Here is a 16,373-nt window from a genome sequence, read left to right as displayed (position 1 = left end):
AGGGGTATTCAGCTGGCTTGCTCACTGAGTCCTGGGTACCCTGAATACCCAGGCCAGTGTCTGGCACAAAGCAGGCGTTCAATGAAGATTAGTTGAATGACTACTTTTCTTATAATTTATCTTGCATTTTTCTGTCTAATTGCCTTTTCCCTCTTAATTACTGGGATATTTCATCTTTATTTTCTGAATCTTGAGTTGAATTTTGCACTTCTGCAATTGTGTTCTACTTTCAAAGGCTCTGTCTTGTTTTCTAGATGTTCCATATTTATAATCTCCTATTTGTTTCATGGATACAACATGTCCTCTAATTTTGATGTTTTTCTTGAATGGTCTCTGAGTTTCCTTTTTGTGTTTTTGTTTTTGTTTTCCATCCTGAAAGGTTTCTTCAGATTTATGATGAACTTGGTCTACTCATGTTTAAGATTGAGGCACTAAAGGCCCATTGGAAATTCCACATACCTGGTTGGATCTTGTCAGTGGGTGGTCCTCACTAAGTGCTGAAGGTGTCAGCCTGTCCTTTTTGTAGGGTAACCCTAAATATCAGTATCTAGTAATTTGGGGGGAGGAGATGGTTAGTTTTCCAGCAGAGAAGAGTCCTCTTAACTCCTTCCTGGGACCATACTCCTGGCTGTCTATGTTAGGGGACCTGGGCAGAATACAGGGGCTGCATTTCTCCCAGTTCAGCGTATGGACTTTCACTTGAGTTTTTCAGTACAGCACTTTATCCCCGCCATAAGTTGGCGTGTATCCACAAGGTCAGAGTCCTATGGTTCAATCCCTCCTGCCTTCAGCTAGTGTAGGGGCAGGGTAATTCTCTGGCTGTGTGGTGAGGAAGGAGCAGAATGCAGCTTGGGGGTCTGTTTCTTACAAACACCACCAGTTTGCCTCCTGCTGTTAGCTCTGCTCTGCACCCACGCTTCTGAAGTACCCAGCACCTCCAATTCCTGAGCCATCCCACGGTTTACTAGTGCAAATCTGCTCACTTCTGATCTTCCCGGCAGCTGGAGATTTTAGCTTCCAGTCTGCCAAGACACACACCATCCATTGATTTGCTTGCCGACTTCCAGTTTTGTTGAGCTCTGGCCTCTGCTGTTGTCTATTCTGCTTTCTTTATTCTTATGAGTTTATGCCTATTTAATTTATTTTGCCCTATTTTAGTGTTTTGGGAGGGAGCAAAAATTAAATTCTTTGGAAGTGATTTGTGTTATGCCCAATATACATAATATCTATGTAAAAAGAAAAGGAAAACACTTCCATTTTTCTTTTGAGGATCATTTCTTGGATTTTCCCACACTCTTTCAGAACGAATTAAAATTTACAGTTCACGCTACTTATAGAAACTAGATATAGCTTTGGGTATTACAAATAATTGTAAGATTTCTTTCCATGTGAATTTCAGTTTGCTGAAAGTAAGAATTAGCCATAGGACAAAGTTAAAGTAGAACCATTAGTAATAGTAATTATATATATATTGTAAAAACCCTACTTGTTATATGAAGATAAATCACTGATTTAATTAAGATTAATGCATGTGTTTAAAGTATTTGTAATTTTTAGTGCATAGGTAGATATAATGACCCAAGGATTATGGAATTGAGTTTACATCAGGACACTGATTATCAAATGAAATGAAGTTTTACTCTGTATTTGCTTATTTGCGTATGTGCAATACTAGTGTTTAAAGACATTAAACATTTTAAAATGATGGGCAGAAACATTGTGATTTGATCCTCTATATAACATTAATCATTTATTCCACTGGGACAGTGTTTCCCAACATTTTTTAAACTCATGTCACTTTTAAACAAATACAAAACTCATCATTTCCCCCAGTCTTTGCCATTTCTGATAAACTTCTCTTAAGGACCTAGGAGTCATTTAATAAGCTTTATATTCTATAGAAAAGTAATGTTTTATTTATATTTTCAAGTATAAAGTATTGAATATATATATTTTTTTCAAATCACATTTTCTCATTTCTCCAGATTCTGATTAGTTCCTCCAGTTCCCTCTTTAGGGGTAGGAGGGAGGACAGGTGACCTTCCCAAGTTGGTAATACTATGTTGAGGATGATTTTAGAAGAAATAATGTTTTTTCGCCCTTATTCATGAGCATGACTGTTCTGTGAATTTTGGGACAAGGGAGAGCATTTTCAAATGATGTATTTTTTTATAACTTTATTTATTTATTTATGAAGTATAGTTGATGTACAATATTACATGTTACAGGTATACAATATAATGATTCACAGTTTTTAAAGGTTATATTCCATTTATAGTTATTATAAAATATTGGTTATATTCCCCATGTTGTACAGCACATCCTTGTAGCTTATTTTATACCTGATAGTTTGTACCTCTTAATCCTCCACCTCCATCTTGTCCCTCCCCCTTGCCTCTCCCCACTGGTCACCACTAGTTCCTTCTGTACCTCTGCAATGCTATTCTTTTCTGTTATACTCACTAGTTTGTTGTATTTTTTTAGATTCCACATGTAAGTGATTATCTTACAGTATCTGTCTTTCTTTGTCTGACTTACTTCACTTAGCGTAATGCCCTCCAAGTCTATCCATGCTGTACACCAGAAAATAACACATTTTAAATCAACTGTACTTCAATTAAAAAGCAAACAAACAACCCATTTAAAATATAGGCAGAAGAACTAAATAGACATTTTTCCAAAAGAGGAAATACAGGTGGCCAACAGGAAAATGGAACGTTGCTCAACATCACTAGTATCACGGAAACGCAAATCAGAATCACAATGGACACCACCTCACATCTGTCAGCATGGCCATCCTCAAAAAGAACACAAATAGCAAATGTTAGCAAGGATGTGGAGAAAAGGGAACGCTTGTGCACTGTTGGTGGGAATGCGAATTGTTGCAGCCACCATGGAAAACAATATGGAGGTTTCTCAAAAACCCAAAAACAGAACTACCATATGGCCGAGCAGTTCCACTCCTGGGCATATACCTGAGAAAAACAAAAGCATTAATTTAAAAAGATACATACGCCCTGCTATTGACAGCAGCTTCATTTATAATTGACAAGACATGGAAGCATCCCAAGTGCACATCAACAGATGAATGGATAAAAAAGATGTAGCATGTATATGCAATGGAATACAACTCACCCATGAAAAAGGATATTTTACTGTTTGTGGCCTTTCATTCACTCTTTTTTTGCACCTCAAAAACCAGAATTTTATAAACATTTCCATTGCATCAAAAACAACAAAATATCTAGAAATAAACTTAACCAAGGAGGTTAACAGTACTCTGAAAACTGTAAAACATTGATGAAGAAAATTGAAGATGATACAAAGAAATGGAAAGATATCTTACGTTCTTGGATTGGAAGAATCAACATTATCAAAATGGCCATACTACCCAAAGCAACCTACAGATGAAATGCAACCCTGTCAAAATATTCATGACATTTTTCACAGAACTAGAATGAACAATTCCAAAATTTATATGGAACCATAAAAGACCCTGAATTGCCAAAGGAATCTTTTGTAGGTCTTTTTTTTTTTTTCTCTTTCTTCTTTTTGTTCTCTTTTCTTGCGGTTTGATGACTAGAGTAGTTCCTTTCACATTTGTTGTGAAGCTGGTTAGGTGGTGCTGAAGTCTTTTAGCTTTTGTTTATCTGTGATGCTTTTGATTTCTCCTCCAAGTCTGAACGAGAGCCTTGCTGGATAGAGTATTCTTGGTTGTAAGTTTCCCCATTGCATCACTTTAAATACATCGTGCCACTCCCTTCTGGCCTGTAGAGTTTCTGCTGAAAAATCAGCTGATAACCTTATGGGAGTTCTCTTGTATGTTAGTTGTTGATTTTTCTCCTGCTAATTTTAATATTTTCTCCTTATCCTTAATTGTTGTCAATTTGATGACTATGTGCTTTGGTGTGCTCCTCTTTGGGTTGATCCTGTGCGGACCTCTTTGCACTTCCTGGACGTGGGTGACTGCTTCCTTTCCCAAGTTAGGGAAGTTTTCAGTTGTTATCTCTTCATAAATTTTCTCAGGGCTTTTCTCGCTCTCCTCTCTTTCTGGGACTCCTATAATGCAAATATTAGTGTGCTTCATGTTGTCCCAGAGGTCTCTTAAACTATCCTCATTTCATTCTTTTTTCTTTTGTCTGTTCTGCAGTGATTTCCACTAATCTGTCTTCTAGCTCACTAATCCATTCTTCTGCCTCATTTAGTCTATTCTTGGCTCTTTCTAGTGTGTTATTCATTTCAGTAATTTTATTTTTCAACTCTGGGTATTTATATTTTCCAACTCTGCTAAAAACTTCAGTCTGCATCTATACTCCTCTTGGGTTCTCTGAACATCTTTGTCATCGTTACTCTAAACTCTTTCTTGGATAAATTGCCAATCTCCTCATTACTTATTTCTTCTGGGATGTTATCTTGTGCCTTGGCCTGGAAGATATTCCTCTGCCGCCTCATATCGTCTATCTTTCTATCTGTATTATTATGTAGGTTAGTTACATTTCTCGACCTTGCGGAAGTAGCCCTCTGTGGTAGATGTCCTATGCTTCCCAGCAGTACACTCCCCTCTTGTCACCCAAGGGCCAGGGTCTAGCCGGTCCCAGCATAGAGTCTGGCCTGTGTTTGTGGACTCCTTCCACAGGCTTTGGGATTATTGTTTTCTTATTTCTGGTATCTGCCCCCTGATGAATGAGGCTGGACTAGAGGCTTGTGCAGGTTTCTTGGCAGGAGTCAGTGCCTACCCACTGCTGCGTGAAGCTTGGTCCTGGGCCTCTGGTGGGTAGGACGTTTGTGGCTCAGGAGGTCTGCTGATTGATGGGGCTGTGTTCCCACCCAGTATGTTGTTTGGCCTGCGGCTTCCCAGCCCTTAAGCCTACAGGCTGTTAGGTGGGGCTAGGTCTTGGTGACAATGATCCAATCAAGGTGTCAGCCTCCAGGAAAACTCATGTAGATGAACATTCCCAAAATGTCTGTGACCAGCTTTTTTGCCCCCTGGTTGAGCTGCAGCTGTCCCCTACCTCCCCAGGAGACCTTCCAAAACCAGCAGTCAGGTCTGGCCCAGGTTCCTATGAAATCACTGCCTCTGCCCTTGGACCTGGGACATGCAAGATTCTGTGTGTGCTTCCCAAGAGAATGATGTCTCTGTTTCCCCCAGTCCTGTGGGGCTCCTGGAGCTAAGCCCCTCTGGCCTTCAAAACCAGTTGTCCTGGGGTCTCCTCCCAATGCTGGAACCCTGGGCTGGGAAACCTGATGTGGGGCTCAGGACTCTCACTCCTGTGGGAGGGCCTCTGTGACTTAATTATTCTTTAGCTTGTGGGTCACCCACCCAGTGGGTAATGGGGCACCTGCCTCCTACCTTCCCGCTATGATTCCCTCTTTATGTTTCCAGTTGAAGAAGATCTTTTTTGCTGGGTTCCAGTCTTTTTTTTACCCCCTGATGGTTGTTTAGCAGTCAGTTGTGGTTTTATTGTAGTCATGAGGAGAGGTGAGCTCATGGCCCTACTCACTTCACCATTTTGACCCTCAAACGATGTATGTATTAAAATAATGATTTGCATAGGAATTTATTCTCTTCCAGACTTAACTAAATCATTGTGATAATTAAACTGCTGATATAATGTGGATTTAAAACCTGAGGCTGGCTGGTTTACATCTTTATCATGGGAAGCAGTCCCAGACACCTTAATAAAATTAAATGTACTGTATTTAACATCTACAGAACCACGACACAGTGTTTATTTCACCATTTAAATAGTGTATTTAACCACATTAAAATTGTTGGTGGAATAGTTATTTTTAACATCCAACTAAAGAAATATTCAGAAAAGCACAAGTGAAAAAAGAAAAATTAGATAAAATACACTTTATTGCAATTTAAAACTTAGTGCTTCAAATGATAACCATCAAGAAAGTGCAAAATAACCCACAGAATAGGGGAAAATATTTCCAAATCATGTATCTGATAGGGAACTTATATCTATAACATATAAAGAATTCTTACAACTCAATAATTAAAAAGATAAATAAGCCAATATAAAATCATAAATTATTTTAATAGACATTTCTCTAAAGAAGATATACAGATGTCCAATAAGTACATTAAAAGATTATCATCATCAATCAATAGGGAAATGCAAGTCAAAACAACAATAAGTTACAACTTATGCTGTAATGAAAAAGGCATAATATCAAGTATGTGGAGAAATTTAAACCCTCACACATCACTGGTGGGGATGTAATATGTACAGCCACTTTGGGAAAAGATTTTGGTAGTTCCTCAAAGTGTTAAAGTGGAGTTACTGGATGACCCAGCAATTCCACTTCTAGGTTTATATCCCAAAGGACTGAAAACATATGTGCACACAAAACCTTGTACGTGAACGTTCATAACAGTATTATTATCATCAAAAAGTAGAAACAATTTAAATGTCTATCAACTGATGAATGGATAAACAGATGTGGCACATCCCTACAAAGGAATATTATTCAGTCATAAAAAGGAATGAAGTACTGATACGATGCTACAGTGTGAGTTAACCTGGAAAGTGTTATGCTGAATGAAAGAAACCAGACACAGGAGAACGCATATTGTATGATTCCCTTCATACGAAATGTCCAGAAAAGGCAAATCCACAGAGACAGAAAATAGATTAACGCTTACTAAGAGCTAGGGTGAGGGGGAATGGGCGTGACAGTCAATGTCAATGGAGTGTCTTTTGGGGATGATAAAAATGTTCTGAAATTAAATAGTGGTGAGTGGTGTATAATATTGTGACTGTACTAAAAATCACTGAGTTATACACTTTGCAAGGGTGAATTTTATGGTATGGGAGTTGTATAGTTCAATAAAGCTATTATTGAAAATAATATCCTCAACTATCTAAAAAAATCTTTGCTTTACCAGGCAGTTGTTGGAATCAAGATACAAGATCCAAACAATTCGTTTGGTTTATAAATCTCTTAAGTAAAGCTCTTTTAAAAGCCATCTATCTGCCTTCTGTTTTTCATGCCACTGATTTGTTGAAGAAGTTCTTTAATTACTACATCAGATTACTGTTTCACTTGGGTTGGAGTTGTAGGACTGCATAATAGTGAATTTCTTTTATTTTAAATTTTCTCTCGGCCCCTTTAACGTTCCACTTTCATTCTGGAAGAAATAAGCCTGGTCCCCGTTACAAGAAACTCCCAAGATTTCAAAGACTTAGATTCTCATTAGCCTGCTTCTCTCAGCATCCCCCCCAATCATCCCCTCGACCTCCCTCGTTGCTGACCTCTGCCTGTTCTCCATTACCCTTCGGCCCAGCCTGGCCTCCCCAGGGTGGCACACAGAATTGCAACTCCAGATGTGGACAGACCAGGGACGCGCCTGTTGGGACGGTTATTTCCCTTGATCTGGACGCCATCCTTCGGTTAATAAAAATTAAGGTTTCGTAAGTTGGTTCATCACCAGCTCCCACTCTTGGCTCATTTTCCCCATGTACTCAGCTAAGACACCTAACGTGTGTCTGTATGTGTGTGTTTGTTATGTCATATTAATTTCTTATGCCAGGTTATGTACTTTGAAGTGGGATATTTGAGCCTAAACGCAGGTTTTTATTTTCAGTTGTTTGCATTAAATTTCGTTTTGTAGATTTTTGTCCATCTGTACAATCTTTACAGATCTTTTTGAATCATGAATTTTACGTACTTTACAAATCTGAGAAGCACACTTCTCTGTTGCAAGGTCAAATACAGAGCCCTAGAGCTCTCCTTTAAAGACCTTCCTTCGCATGTAACATTGATACATAGCCTCTTTGACCTCTTTGGTTTAATCAACTATAAATCCACTGAACTGTACCGTTACCCAGGCCTTCATTCTCCACGTGCTCTACAAAAGAATCATGAAAGACTTTGAGAAATGCCTATCTGAAACCAAGAAACTGTTCATTAATTTCCAGACTCATTTCATTTTTCCTCACCTTTCATTGCAGCTCACTAAACAATAAAGAATGTTCCTTGATCTCGAGAATGAGATGAGTCCCCAGATTTCAAAACTCGATTGTCTTGCTGAAAATTTTGATATCTACATTACTCTGCTCACAAATCCATAATTTCTAATCTTTGAAACATGGTCTTTTAAAAAACAACCATTAAGTTATTTTAAGAGACCTGTGCCTTTATTGATATTTCCCTCTTTTACCTTGTCTGTCTGAATTTTGTCTTAGCCAGGTGACATTTTGGACAAAATATTCATCAACTTCAACATTTTCTTTTCAGAAAAATATCTTCTAATTTTTAAAAATTCGTTGAGACTATATTTAGTTAAGCTCTCCTAACTGTGTCTTATGGTAAATATCATGTATATAGTATAGATCTTAAGTGCTTATTTATTTTTACGTTCTTTGTAGGAAACAGCCTGCTTAAATCTATACACTACTCTGCAGAAAATCAGAATGCAAAAAGTAGCTGCTGAATACAGCCATGAAGGCAGTGAATTCAATAAGGTAAGCTGAGAGACCGAGAGACCTCTTTCTGTCAGGTTCTGGAAGAAAATCCCACACTCCCATAGCTTATAAAATGATAGGCATTTATGAGAGATCCGCAGACTGTGTGGATGTCTGGGGAGTCATTCCTTTCCATGACTGTGCCCTTGAGGACCACATTAGGCTCTGAATCTGAACAGGCCACATTCAGTGATATGGATGTGGACAGGTGAACTTGATGCTCTGCCGTTTTCACTGTCACTCATCCAAGGAACATTTGTGCTCAGGAAAACACCAGCCGGTTTAGTAATGCGAGGAGACGGCAGCACCACCTCTGCTTGATGAGGTGATCACACTGTAGGAAGATCTCACATTCTCCTCCAACCATTCCGAATGGAAAGCAGCCAAGCTCTGGACAACAACACGTGGTTTGGTGTCTGCTAGACGCAAACATGATCCTGCTTGGAGAATTTTTCTCCTGCTAAAATAGTAAACAAAGCAGTAAATAAAGCAAACATTCTGCAGGACTCCTACGTGGAGAGTGTGGGGAAGGCCGCTCTGTCGGCTGACATTTCAGAAACATCTTCAGCCCGAAGGAAACTTAACAGCTTTTGCATTATTCCGCCCAGTAATGGGTGTCCTGTGCTTCGGGGAGACATTCTAACTGTAACCATATTAATGGAGCTCATAACTTTACCAGTAGATTAATGAGGATCTGAAAGATAGGGTAAGTCTGATCTGTTACTGGATAATGTGATGATTAATGTTTGTGATGTAATAAGGAAGCCCTAATTAGGAAACTACAGGGGACAAACCCCAACAGGCTTTTTCACTTAACCAAAGCTTCCACCATCTAAGGAAATTTTGAAGTGTCATTTAATAAGCTTTATGGACTCAGGACATAAAAATCAGAGGAAAGCCTATTGAATGTTGAATAGAGAGTATGCAACATGGCAATCCACCAAGACTTCATAGCTTTCCTTAAGAAAATTCCTCCATCAGAACACATTACTGCGATTTGAGGTTATAATAATAAACTGGCCTATGTTTGTAATGTTTCCAGTGTACTTTATGCTCGGTCCTTTTAGGCATATGGGAAACATACGGCACCATTTTCAAGGGAGTGTTCACCTGCAATCCAATTTTCGCTCTCCTTATAACTTTAAATAAATTCATCCAAAGTGTTAAGGACAGAAACAAACACTCCGCATTCTTTAAAGTGAATTTTCCACCCCCTTTTCTTTGGGCCAATAAAAACATTTCTAAGGTACCAGATCTTAGTAATAGTTTTCCCTAAATACATAGCATAATTATGTCAAGTTATTCTTTTGTATTGGAAGAAAATGCTAGAAATAAAAACCTAAAGAGACTTTAAAGCACTATGCACATACATATACAATAAGAGAGACATTTTCTTACATTTAAAAAATACATATGAAACAGTCATACGACCTTTTCAATGATGCTGGTAAAAATGCTTTTTTTGCATCCTACTTAGTGGTTTCTGGGGGTTAATGACCAGATTCTAGAGGTTAATGACCATCTGAGGAGGATCAGTGAACCAAGGCTTTGTCAGGACTATTAACCTGAACCAATCATTAATTGCTAGAAATGTCTTGGGTCTGGGAGGCCAGCTGTAGTACAAGATTAAGGGTAAGGAAATATGAACTCTTACTACTGTCTTTGTGGGCTTCGCCCTTTAATTTGGAATGTACATGGCAATTATTGTTTTGTCCGTTGGCCAATCAAATGATTTAAATTACCATTCAGTATTCTGCCCAACAGTGCCGTAATGAAAGGCCTTGGATTTAAAAAGCAAATAAAGGCTATTAATTTCTGTCTACTTCTGTTGTTCATGATTTTTATATCCCTTGCCAGAGATGGTCTTGTATTTTCTCTTAGCATCTTTGTATAGGGGTTATTAATCTCTTTAAAAAGTCTACCCATTTATCAATAAGTACACTGAAGTACTCAAAATGGTCCAGGACGAAGTCAAGAAGTCTTCTCAAACCACTGCGGTCTGAGTAACCACCTGTATTTTTCAGATCCCAGAGAACTCTGTCTGAATCTTTCAATTTCACATTTATCATTGAAGGCTTTGTATTGAGCAGGGAAGACAGGTGTCTATGAAGTGTCTATTTTGTTGTTAGCATATGGAAGTCTCTCGAAAACATATATTGATTTGACTGTATAAATGTGAACCGTCTCTTTACTGATATATCTTTACACACAGTAGCTATTCTTACTTTCAAATACTCATGGTTAAACATGTTCAGAACAGTGATGCTTATAACATATTACTAAGTGAAAGAAGGAAGTATATAAAATAGAAAGGAAAATATTATCAAATTATTTGGATTATTAAACAGTCATACAGCTGTGAAGTTACGCAGTTAGGTGTCTCTCTTTTTGAAAAAACTCCCAGGTTCCTTGAAGCACAGATGAGTTGGGAAGCTTTAGGCAAACAAATTAGATACCCTCAAAGCATTCTAGTCTTGCCTCCCACCAGTCACGCTTTCTTATTAACCTCTCACCCTTAAAAGGTGCTGCAGTGGGGGGGGAAGTGTGTGGTAGGCTTGGGGGTAAGGAGAGAGTTATAAAACCCAAGTTATATGGAAGAAGGCTGCAGCTGTAACAACCACTTATGTTTATTGTGAGCCTTCCTCAAAGTGTTTTGTAAGCATGGTCTGCTTAATCCTCTAAGATGAGTAGGTGGCAAGACTCTTGATCTTTACTTGACAGATACCTATGATATAAAAAAATTAAATGCCAGCATAGGATCTTCACAGAAAGCAGTTGGATGATGAGAAGGATTAATTGTAATGTATGCCCTCGAGTGCAGTTCACAGCAATCTACACTCCACTCTTGATTTTCAGATGCATTTTTTAGCATCTTCCGACATGCGAGGGTCCCATGTGGTAGGATTCCCAGGAAACTGGTCGTAGTGGTTGTGTTGAAGGGAGAGAAATCTGGCAGCTGAAGGAGGGGTTAGGAGGGGGTAGATTTTTTCCTTATACTCTTTTGTACCTTTTGGATTTACCTATTCAAAAATTAACTTAAAATTTAAAAAACCCTGCAAAACCTCCTAAAAGCATTTTCAAGAGGGCAAATTCAGTTCGAAGATCTGCTCCCTCGGTGTTTCCCCTCCGTTCTCCAGGAAATTTGGTGGCTGTGCTTTGTCATCCATGTTTCTTTGTAATACTCTGGTAGAAATCATTGCAAGGAAATTAGCCTGAAATTTACAGTACATATTAAATGTATAAATTCAGAGCTTTAATAGAAATGAGAAATGCAGTGTGTTGAAAGATCCTCTGGCTCTCCTTCCCTGTGGATTTATATATTTACTGCACTTTCTTCATCTGGTTGGTGGGTCACACCAAAGACATTTCAGGTCTGTTTACAAACCGCCAAGAGTTTTTAAAAGAGGAAGTAATCTTCCTCCTTTTCCTGATTTCACTTCAACTCCTTATCAATTTGATCTCAATTGAATAAAATAGGCATGAGGTCTTAGGCTGACTAGCAATGAAATACACTTGCTCTAAGCAGAAACAAGAAAAGATCTAAGGCAGGGTAAACGATGGGGGAGAGGGAGCGAGAAACATACTTAATGATTGTTCGTGTACAATTTTGCACCCACTTCCCGATGTTTGCAATTTATCCCAGTAAATCCCAAGAGTGGCGTTGCTTCCAGACAGACCGTATTTTTCAACCTAGGAAAGAAGAACTCAGGGCAGTGTCCCTCCTGGCCTGAGTGAGCTCCAAAGCAGTCCTTCTCCAACTCTGAAATGCACACAGATCAACCCCAGCCAATGAAAGTGAATAATTTTCTTCTTAAAATGCAGATTCTGGTTCAGCTGATCTGGGGAAAGGCCGCAGATTTTGCATTTTAACACATATCCTTGCTGCTGGTCCAGGAAGCACACTCTGAGTAGTGAAAGTTTAGACAGAATCTGGGTCTCCTAGAACTGGATTCAGTTGCATGAATTGATTACCCTGGCACCAACAACTAAGGATGTCTTTTTCTTAGGTGACAAGTCTGGGGACTGGCAGACGAAGGCTGACCAGGCATTTCCATAATGCCATCAGGGATCTCAGATCCTCTGACTGTTTCTGCCTTGCCATCTTTCATGGGTGATTTTCATTCTCATGCTCGCAACAGAGTGGCTGCCCTTCTGGGTATCACATTCACTTTTTTATGCAGGATGTAGAGTTAATGGAAGAGGACAAAGTGCATATGACATCTGAGTCTGGCTCTTTCAATCAGGAAAACAGCAGCTTTCTTGGAAGCTGGAATTCTACTTCTCATTGGCCAGACATGTCACATGACTACATGTAGCTTCAAGGGAGCTCTGTAAATAAATTTTTTCAGCCAATCTTATTGTCACCCTGAACAAAATGTTAAGAAAGGAAGAAGGGGCAAATGGATACTGGGTAGGTGTGCTAGACAGAATAATGGCTCCCCAAAGATGTCCCTGTCCTAATACTGAACCCGTGATTATGTGACCTTACATGGAGAACAGTACTTTTCTGCATATGTGATTAACTTAAGGCTCTTCAAATGGGGAGATTATCTTGGATTATTTGGGTGACCCAGTGCAATCACAAGGGTCCTTAAAAGAGGGAGGCAGAAGGGTCAGAGTCAGAGAGGGAGATGTGATGATGGAGGTAGGAGTTGAAGTGTTGTGGGGCCATGAGCCAAGGAAAGTGGGCAACATCTTGAAGTTGAAAAAGGCAAGGAAATGGATTGTCTAGGGTGTCCCGGAGTGCAGCCCTGTGACTGCATTTTGTGTGACTTTGTGCGACCGTGACTTTGATTTTAACCCAGTGAAACCTACTTTGAAATCCTGACCGTCAGAACCGTAAGATAAATTTGTGTTGTTTTAAGCCACTAAGTTTAGAGTAATTTGTTACAGCAGCCGTAGGATACCCATACAGTGGCCAACCAGCATTGTCTGTCCCGGAGCCTGAGCCAGGAGAAGGGGTGAAGAGGCCTGTAGTGAGGAGAGGGAAGGAAATATGAGAGCACAGTGCCATGGCAGGGCCATGCCTTGTCATCTGACAGACACACAGATGAAAGAACAAAGGGTCATCCAGATTGGGGTGAGGAGCTAAAGGAGAGCTACCGAAAAGATAGAACACAAACATACAACCACTCGGCAAATGAAAGCAATTATCCTGAACTACGAACGTTTTAAAATTCATATGTGTGTTTTACTTTGTTTTGGCAAGAAGTGTTTCTTTAATGCAGTCATGGACCCCAAGGGACCCATGGTGGTCATCCAGGCCATGCCCCTCATTTTGCATCTGAGGAATCAGACCTGAAGGAGAAATAGTCCTCTCCTGTCTCCCATGTAAGGGTGCTTTCTACCGCAGCCCACTGCTTCATGCTTAGTTTAAGTAGGGTTGCCAGATAAAATATAGGATACTTTTAAATGTGAATGTTAGATGAACAACAAATAGTTTTTTGTGTAAGATCTGTATGAGTTTCCTGTTGCTCCTCTAACAAACTACCACAAACCTAGTGGCTTAAGACAACACGAATTTATTATTTTACAGTTCTGTGTGCCAGAAATCCCACTGGGTCTCACTGGCCTAAAATCAAGGTGTCAGCAGGGCTGCATTCCTTCTGAACACTCTAAAGGAGAATTTGTTTCCTTGCCTGTTCCAGCTTCTAGAGGCCACTTGCAATTCTTTGGCTCATGGACCCTTCTTGCATCTTCAAAGCCAGGATTTTAGCATCTTCTTATCTCTCTCTGTCTCTGATCCACCTTTCTTATAAGGACCCTTGTGATTACAGAGAATCCAGGATACTCTTCCCATCTGAAGAGTCTTAACCTAATTGCATGTGCAAAGTCCCTTTTGCCATGCAAGGTACACAGCTTCAGAAATTAGAATGTGGATATCTTGGTGGACCATCTTCCTTCCACAAGTATGTCCCAGATACTGCATGAGACATACTTACTCTAAAAAAAAATACTCATTGTTTTTCTGACATTCAGATTTAACTGGGGGTTTTGTGTTTTTATTTGCTAAGTGCGGTAACCCTAGTTCAAGGGGGTGTGGATGGGGTATATTCTCTATAGCATGATAGCCATTATACCCAAGACTCTAACAAGGAACAAAAAATTGTCTTTGGAGTGGTGAGCTGCTTTTGAAATAAATGCTTTCCATTTTGTGAAAATGGATGTTAGCCTTTTACTATTTTGTACCATATTCTTAGTGAAAAGCTGCTAAGCAATTTCTATCAAATTAATTTTTAATGTGGACATTTTACCCCTAAGAATAAATGAACATATCACAGCAGTCAGAGAGAAGGGATGTCAAGTATTTATTTTAAACATTTCCAATTTTCCTGAACACCAAATGGTTCAATTCTCTCAACCAGCCCATTAATAAACCTGTTATCCAAAAATGTGAACCTAAAACATAGCTTAGCTTGGCTGTACTTAACTACTGAGTGTATAGAATGTCTTTCCCTTTTAACCAAAACATTTCATGGGCAAGAGAGGGGCCAGGAAGTCAGATGGTCACAGGACGGTCTAGGATGGGTTCAGATGGATGTCTCTCTGACTGCCGTCCTGAAACACCTGTGATTTCCACTCCTGCTGCTTTCTGAGCAGCCCCTGGAACAGTCATCCCATGGGCACTGGCGGCCCCAGGCCCTCTCATTTCCGCCGGCTTCACTTACTTGACTCTTTTCTGGTCTGATGGTAGCGGGACGCCTCTCCTCCTAGTGAAGGGTGGCTGGCTTCAGCTACTTCCCACTCAAGGAATCAGCCAAAATGTCTCTTTCTTTGAGCTGATCTCCTCAAGCCTCCTTTAATGACCATATGAAAACTGATTACAATTAGCAGTATTTACTGACATGTAACTGCTGTAAGACTGAAGTCCATTAAAAAAAAAAAACTGCCTTAAATAGATTGCTCTGGTGGTGGTGTATAATAACAAAAATTACGCAGAACCTAGAAATAAAGTCAAGAAGATGTCTGTCTTTTTAATGTCATGTTAGAGCATTGTTTAACAGGCCCATCTAAGGGTTATTTCATTCTCTGCGTCTAGGAAGTTGTACTACTATTTTACTTTGTTTATTACTACTAAAAGCCTAGACTTTATGCAATTAATTATTAACTTGTAGACTTGTGTCCTGTCCAACAGAAATGCAAGTAATTTCTTTCAGGTAGAAAACATATCCCCAGATGTTATGATTTCATTGCTCTGAAGCATATTAACCAGTTTTGTCTCTAACTTAGTAATGTTATTCTAACCTTGTTTCTAAAAAGTGCCTTTCCTGATGAGCGATAAAAACCCTTGTCCCTGAGATGCTCTTCAAACCAGCTTTTGGATCTTATCAGACCCCTTATTAATTATTGAGCTGAATAAAATCTTTGGCACGCATCATCCTAGTTTTGCATGAGTCACGTTTTAACTTTTTGAAAATTATACTCTGCCCCTAGTAAGTCCACTTGGCTTATGCTATGGATTTGCCTTAACATCTTTCTTCATAGTTTGAATGTCCAAGTTTATTAGCATTCAAGCGGCTGCTTTCTGTTCTGGTCCCAGCTGACATGGCTTCTTCTGCGGGAGCATTCCTCAGCCTCTTCTTTCCCACCCACACCATCCCTTCCTCTGGCAGTCAGATGTCCCCTCATCTTTTGTGCCATGTTTATTGATAAACTGAACTCTTTTCTACCCTCGTGATTGACGTGTAACGTAGAGGTTAATTCAGACGATGTGTTCCATCTCCCGGCCACAGTGACCCCTCCACGTGGAGTCATATGACCCATACTGGTTCAATAAGCATGTTCTCAGGACATTTATGAGAATGGTGTGACAAAATCACTCTTCTCTGCTGGATGTGGGCAAAAGCCTGCGGCCCTGGAATCTGGTGGCAGCCCTCTTGGGACCATGGGAGGAGC

General features: G+C 39.6%; 1 long non-coding RNA gene across 5 annotated transcripts in view; it reads left to right on the top strand.

The window, feature by feature from the left end:
* The window catches only part of LOC123611956 (uncharacterized), a 71,861-nt gene that overhangs the window by 10,968 nt on the left and 44,520 nt on the right, over nt 1–16,373 (top strand). For all 5 annotated transcript variants that reach the window (XR_012506718.1, XR_006719069.2, XR_006719070.2 and 2 more), the window contains exon 3: nt 8,382–8,477. This is a non-coding gene — a long non-coding RNA (uncharacterized LOC123611956). The remainder of the gene's footprint in view (nt 1–8,381; nt 8,478–16,373) is intronic.

The sequence above is a fragment of the Camelus bactrianus genome, chromosome 4, assembly GCF_048773025.1.
Source record: "Camelus bactrianus isolate YW-2024 breed Bactrian camel chromosome 4, ASM4877302v1, whole genome shotgun sequence".
Lineage (NCBI taxonomy): Eukaryota > Metazoa > Chordata > Mammalia > Artiodactyla > Camelidae > Camelus > Camelus bactrianus.
The sequence above is the reverse complement of the archived record's forward strand: the minus strand, read 5'-3'. Positions and strand labels throughout refer to the sequence as shown.